Here is a 6000-nt window from a genome sequence, read left to right on the forward strand (position 1 = left end):
GTGTGTGTGTGTATGTGTGTGTGTGTGTTGTGTGTGTGTGTGTGTGTGTGTGTTACCGTGCGTGCATGCGTGCGTGCGTGCGTGAGTGTGTGTGTGTGTGCGTGTGTGTGTGTGTGTGTGTGTGTGCGAGCGCGAGCGTGCGCACTTGTTTGTGTGTGTGTATGTGTGTGAGTGTGTTTGTGTGCGTGAGTGCGTGTGTGTGTGTGTGCGTGCGTTCGTGATTTCGCGTGTGTGTGTATGTGTGTGTATGCGTGTGTGTGTGTGTGTGTGTGTGTGTGTGTGTATGTGTGTTCCTATAACAGAACGAAAGTGATAAGCAACCCCAAAATACCAGGCTGTAACTGCACTATCAAACAACTTGGCAACCGTCCTTGCACACGATTCACGAACTATGTAGGTATGTATATATCATCAAGGACAAGCCCCGGTCCCACCTGTTGTGAAAGATACTTGCAGCTGTCCCGGAGCTGATTGACGACAGGTCATATCTCTTATCTATGACAGACAATCAGCACAACGAGAGATACCCTCTTCAGGAAAATAACAATATACTGCAACAATAATTAACGCACACGTTGGCAGCGGGAACACCGACTAATTAATCGCTGGAACAAATTGTTGCTGTTGTGAATTTGGGGAGTATAAAGTCACGAACCACAAACCCAGTTGGCGCCATCTGTTGGAAAGGAACCGCGTAACAGGAAGCAAGGAACCTGCAATATGGCCCGCATTCTCGCTGCCTTGTGCCTTCTGTGTGAGTTATAACAGTTTCGCCTCCTAGCTTCTGTCTGTTTTTAACTTATTTGAAATTTTATGTCTTTGTCTTTGCACATCTGTTTTGCAGTGCTGCCCGACTTCTTTTCGCGTCTTGCTTTTTTCTGCGTGTCGGCCGCATTGCCCTTCAAGTTGCTGTTTAGTTTTCTCCGTTTTTGTTTCTAGCTGAATAGTCCGGCCTGGTCAGGCTTTTAGGCCTACATGGGATAAGACCTTTCCTCCACTCAGTCACATTCCAAAAATTGCCATTCTGATTGCATGCCATGGTGAGTTGAAAATCTGTTTTGGATGAACTGATTTTTTTGAAAAGCCACCGGTTGTTTTTACAAAAATTAATTCATAAAAACATTCCCAATGTTTACAGAGAGTACCAAGGCTGTTTGTTGTTGGTATGAAACCACGTGGAAGGTTGGTCTTACACCTTTTATTTATTTTTTTAATTTGTATTTGTTTTGACGCCCAGCCGACCACGAAGGGTCATATCAGGGCGGTGCTGCTTTGACATATAACGTGCGCCACACACAAGACAGAAGTCGCAGCACAGGGTTCATGTCTCACCCAGTCACATTATTTTGACACCGGACCAACCAGTCCTAGCATTAACCCCATAATGCCAGACTCCAGGCGGAGCAGCCACTAGATTGCCAATTTTAAAGTCTTAAGTATGACCCGGCCGGGGTTCGAACCCACGACCTCCCGATCACGGGGCGGACGCCTTTCCTCTAGGCCAACCGTGCCGGTGGCTTTACACCACGTACACGCCTGGACACACATTTATAAGTTCATCTCGTTGTGCTCCTTTACTACATCAAAACCTCCATGGATTTGTATTCATGTAAATGATGTCAATACTGTTTAAACCAAAAGCCCGGACAAACCTGACATGGTGGACTGACCAGTTTTCATGAGAAGGAGTGTGCTTTTTAAGGTCGTGTGTCCCTTTCAGTGGCGTGTATGTGTGTGACGGAGGGGTTCCTGCATCAGAGCGAGTACATCCACATGGACCAGCCGTGTCCTCCTGAAGAGAAGTGTCCTCGTCGTCCCGACGCCGTCTGCAAGTGAGTCACAGCTAGGGCTGGTCTTATAGTGTATGAGAAGAGGGAGGAGCTTCCCAAATGAGGCAAGGGGCACAGAGGCTGACGACGCTCGGGATCCCCCAAGAGACTGTTGAAATGTAGCCTTTGAAAGGGATATTTGGGGTTTCTCATTGAGACAAAAGGTACATTTGTCTGGTAACAGGATTGGGTGGGGGGTGGGGAGGGGTGGGAGCTTTCAGAACCTAGAAATCCCCCTCCCCTTCGATCCGTCTCTGAGTCGGCTTCATTGTCTCGCCTCAGCAATAGTCTATAACCCCAGCTGTTGACAATGATAGTTCTGTTGTTGTTGTTGTTGTTGATTTCACTTAGTTTGGTTGTCTAAGCTGATTTATATTGCAGTTAAATAACAGAACTAGTCAATTTAAAATCATCCTTCAAAAGTCAAGAAATGATGATCACTGAAACACCCTGCAGCACACTCGCGACCGTTTTCAATCCTTAATATCCTGTAAAATGTTGTCATCGATACACGTAGCCTTAGCAGGCGATCTTGCCGTCGTTTTGAGACATACGCAATAGATTTATCACAGTATATAATTTTCTCAACTTAAAAAAACCCACCCATCTAACTCATTTACGCTTATCGTGTGGCTATATACATGAAAGTCACTATTTCTAAGGATGGATTCTAGAAGATCGTTTAATGCCCATCTTTACACCTCACAGCCCACTATGCCAAATGATTGATTGGATTGTGAAATTGCTTTGCACTTGCAGAATGGATTGTATCGAAGTGGACGCTCAAGGCAAGGGAAACGACTGCGTCTATCACTTTTACGATGCTGCGGGGACTTTCGTCCCTTGTTGGTTTTAAGCGCGAAGTGATTGCGTTTGTAAGAGGGATGCAGTTCACATCCATGCAGTTATGAAAATGATAAACTCACTGTTTTGAATCTTAAAAACCTATGATTAAAACTAGTCAGCAAAGCCTTTTACTTGTCTCTGTGTGTGTGTGTGTGTGTGTGTGTGTGTGTGTGTGTGTGTGTGTGTGTGTGTGTGTGTGTGTGTGTGTCAGTGCGTGCGTGTGTGTAAGTGTGTGTGTGTGTGTCTGCCTGCCTGCCTGTTTGTCTGTATGTGTCTGTTTCTGTATTCGTGAGTATGTTTACGTCTATGTCTGTGTTCGTGTGTTTTCCCAAAACGTTCTCTCCCCTTTTGGGCGACGGGGGGTGGGGGGGGGGGGGTGGGGTGGTAAGTCGCTATAACACACAATGCTGTTTAAATTCAACAGGTAAAAAAACAAAAACAAAGACACGCAACGGTTCAGACAGACGAACAGACAGACAGAGGCATACAGTGTGACTGTTGTCAGAAGTGAGCAGAGGAAACAGCAACCTTTTGTTCAAAACCCTAAGCCAAGAAAATACCAACCTAGCACTTCAGTTTTGACACAATCGATTTATTTTTGTCAGAGTCAGCTAGTTGCAATAAAAGCACCTCATTTACACTAGAACTACCTAAACTATCTAACCAGCAGACGATGGAGAAAAGTGTGCATTACGTTGTTAGTGTGGGTGTGTGTGTACGCGTGTGTCAGTGTGTGTGTGTGTGTGTGTGTGTGTGTGTGTGTGTGTGTGTGTGTGTGTGTTTGTGTGTGCGTGCGTGTGTGTGTGTGTACATTTTTGTAACTGTACGATTCAATAGCTACCCGGTACCCTTGCTGCAAATCGTGTCAGTCTCTCTTTCTGTCTACATGGCTCCCTTGCCTTTCGGCTTTCTATCCCTTCTCTCCCGTTCTCTCTCTCTCTCCCTTCTCTCCCCTTCTCTCTCTCTCTCTCTCTCTCTCTCTCTGTGTGTGACCGACAGGGGGGTTAAAGTTGATGGACGCACCGCTCCCGAGGTGCCAATTACTCCTGAGGGGTTAAGTCCGTGATAAATGAGAAATCCATGATAAGTAGGGGATTTTATGGCCAGTAAATCACACTCGTCTGGATACTGAAAACAGATACGATGATCGCTATGACCCGAATAGAAGGTACTTGTACACGCCTGTCGTCTGCTGCATAATTATTCTTTATGTTCTCAGACTCGCCTGTACGGAATCGAAAGGTGTGTAGATAAGTCTTTGGTTGTGGGACGATTGGGGATGTGTGTGTGTGGGGGGGGGGGGGGGGGAGGAGGGGGGGAGAGGGGGATGAGTGTCTGCGTGTGTGAGCAACTGAAAGATTGGAGGTATATCTCATGATTTCAAGTTGGGTGTAATTTCAACATTATGGATCCGTGTGTGTGTGTGTGTGTGTGTGTGTGTGTGTGTTTATGTGTGTGTATGGGTGTGTTTATGTGTGTGTGAGTGTATGTGTGTGTTTATGTGTGTGTTCATGTGTGTGCGTGTGTGTGTGTATATAGCCTATATGTGGGGGGGGGGGGGGTGAGATCGTTTGAAAGCTACAACAGCCAGGAAAAGGGCATGATGGAAATGTGAAAATGTTATGTGTTTCAACTCCACGAGCAGGGTGTTAATTATTTCAAAAACACAGTTCGCTTGATCTGTTAGTTGACCTTTAAACTTAGCGGGGAGGTTAACGAGCACAGCTCATGTCTGTGCATCAATTAGCAATCATTGTGAGTGTTAGAAAGATGCAGGTGTCGTGCTTTACCAGGAAGAGTGGAACCGAATCGAAAAGGTTAAAGGCACACTCCTTCCCGCGTAAACAGTTCGGCTTAGTCTCATATTAGGCCAGGGTTTTTTCATGGGATAAGACCAACCTCCACTTGGTCACATACCAACAATCAGAAGCCTGCATGGTGCTATCGGTGCACAGTGGGACATTTTTTCATTATTAATTAATTTTGTAAAAGCCTTTTAAGAAATTAATTCATGAAAAATAGTCCAACTCACCACAGCAAGCATTGCGGGTGAGTGTTGGGTTTGGTGTGTGACCATGTAGAGGGATGGTCCTATCCCATGTAGAGGGATGGTCCTATCCCATGTAGAGGGATGGTCCTATCCCATGTAGAGGGATGGTCCTATCCCATGTAGAGGGATGGTCCTATCCCATGTAGAGGGAAGGTCCTATCCCATGTAGAGGGATGGCCCTGATCCCATGTAGAGGGATGGTCCTATCCCATGTAGAAGGATGGTCCTATCCCATGTAGAGGGATGGTCCTATCCCATGTAGAGGGATGGTCCTATCCCATGTAGAGGGATGGCCCTGATCCCATGTAGAGGGATGGTCCTATCCCATGTAGAGGGATGGTCCTATCCCATGTAGAGGTATGGTCCTATCCCATGTAGAGGGATGGCCCTATCCCATGTAGAGGGATGGTCCTATCCCATTTAGAGGGATGGTCCTATCCCATGTAGAGGGATGGCCCTATCCCATGTAGAGGGATGGTCCTATCCCATGTAGAGGGATGGTCCTATCCCATGTAGAGGGATGGTCCTATCCAATGTAGAGGGATGGTCCTATCCCATGCAGAGGGATGGTCCTATCCCATGTAGAGGGATGGTCCTATCCCATGTAGAGGGATGGTCCTATCCCATGTAGAGGGATGGTCCTATCCCATGTAGAGGGATGGCCCTATCCCATGTAGAGGGATGGTCCTATCCCATGTAGAGGGATGGTCCTATCCCATGTAGAGGGATGGTCCTATCCCATGTAGAGGGATGGTCCTATCCCATGTAGAGGGATGGTCCTATCCCATGTAGAGGGATGGTCCTATCCCATGTAGAGGGATGGTCCTATCCCATGTAGAGGGAAGGTCCTATCCCATGTAGAGGGATGGTCCTATCCCATGTAGAGGGATGTTGAGATTGGAGATTGTGAGCCGAACTGTACGAGAAGGAGTGTGCCTTTAAAGGTCCTTTCTTTCCTTTGTAAACCATCGTGTAATCCACATAGATCCGTTCAGCTTTTTACTCAGGTTAAGAGCATCATTCCACAAAGACACCCGCCTACAATCTGCATCATTGCTGCTGTCTGTGTAAAAGGTGCGACTTTTTTCTGATTGAATAAAATTATTAGGCCCTACTTTACCGTCACCTACATATGTAAACCTGCCAGCTGAGTTCAGCAATATTTGGGGAATACAGAAATCCTGCTTTGTCTTGTGTCTTCTCTCTAGAGGTAATGAACAACAACAACAACAACAACAACAACAACAACAACAACAACGACGACGACAACAAGCG

The sequence above is a fragment of the Littorina saxatilis genome, linkage group LG2 (genome assembly GCF_037325665.1).
Source record: "Littorina saxatilis isolate snail1 linkage group LG2, US_GU_Lsax_2.0, whole genome shotgun sequence".
In the NCBI taxonomy this organism is placed as follows: domain Eukaryota; kingdom Metazoa; phylum Mollusca; class Gastropoda; order Littorinimorpha; family Littorinidae; genus Littorina; species Littorina saxatilis.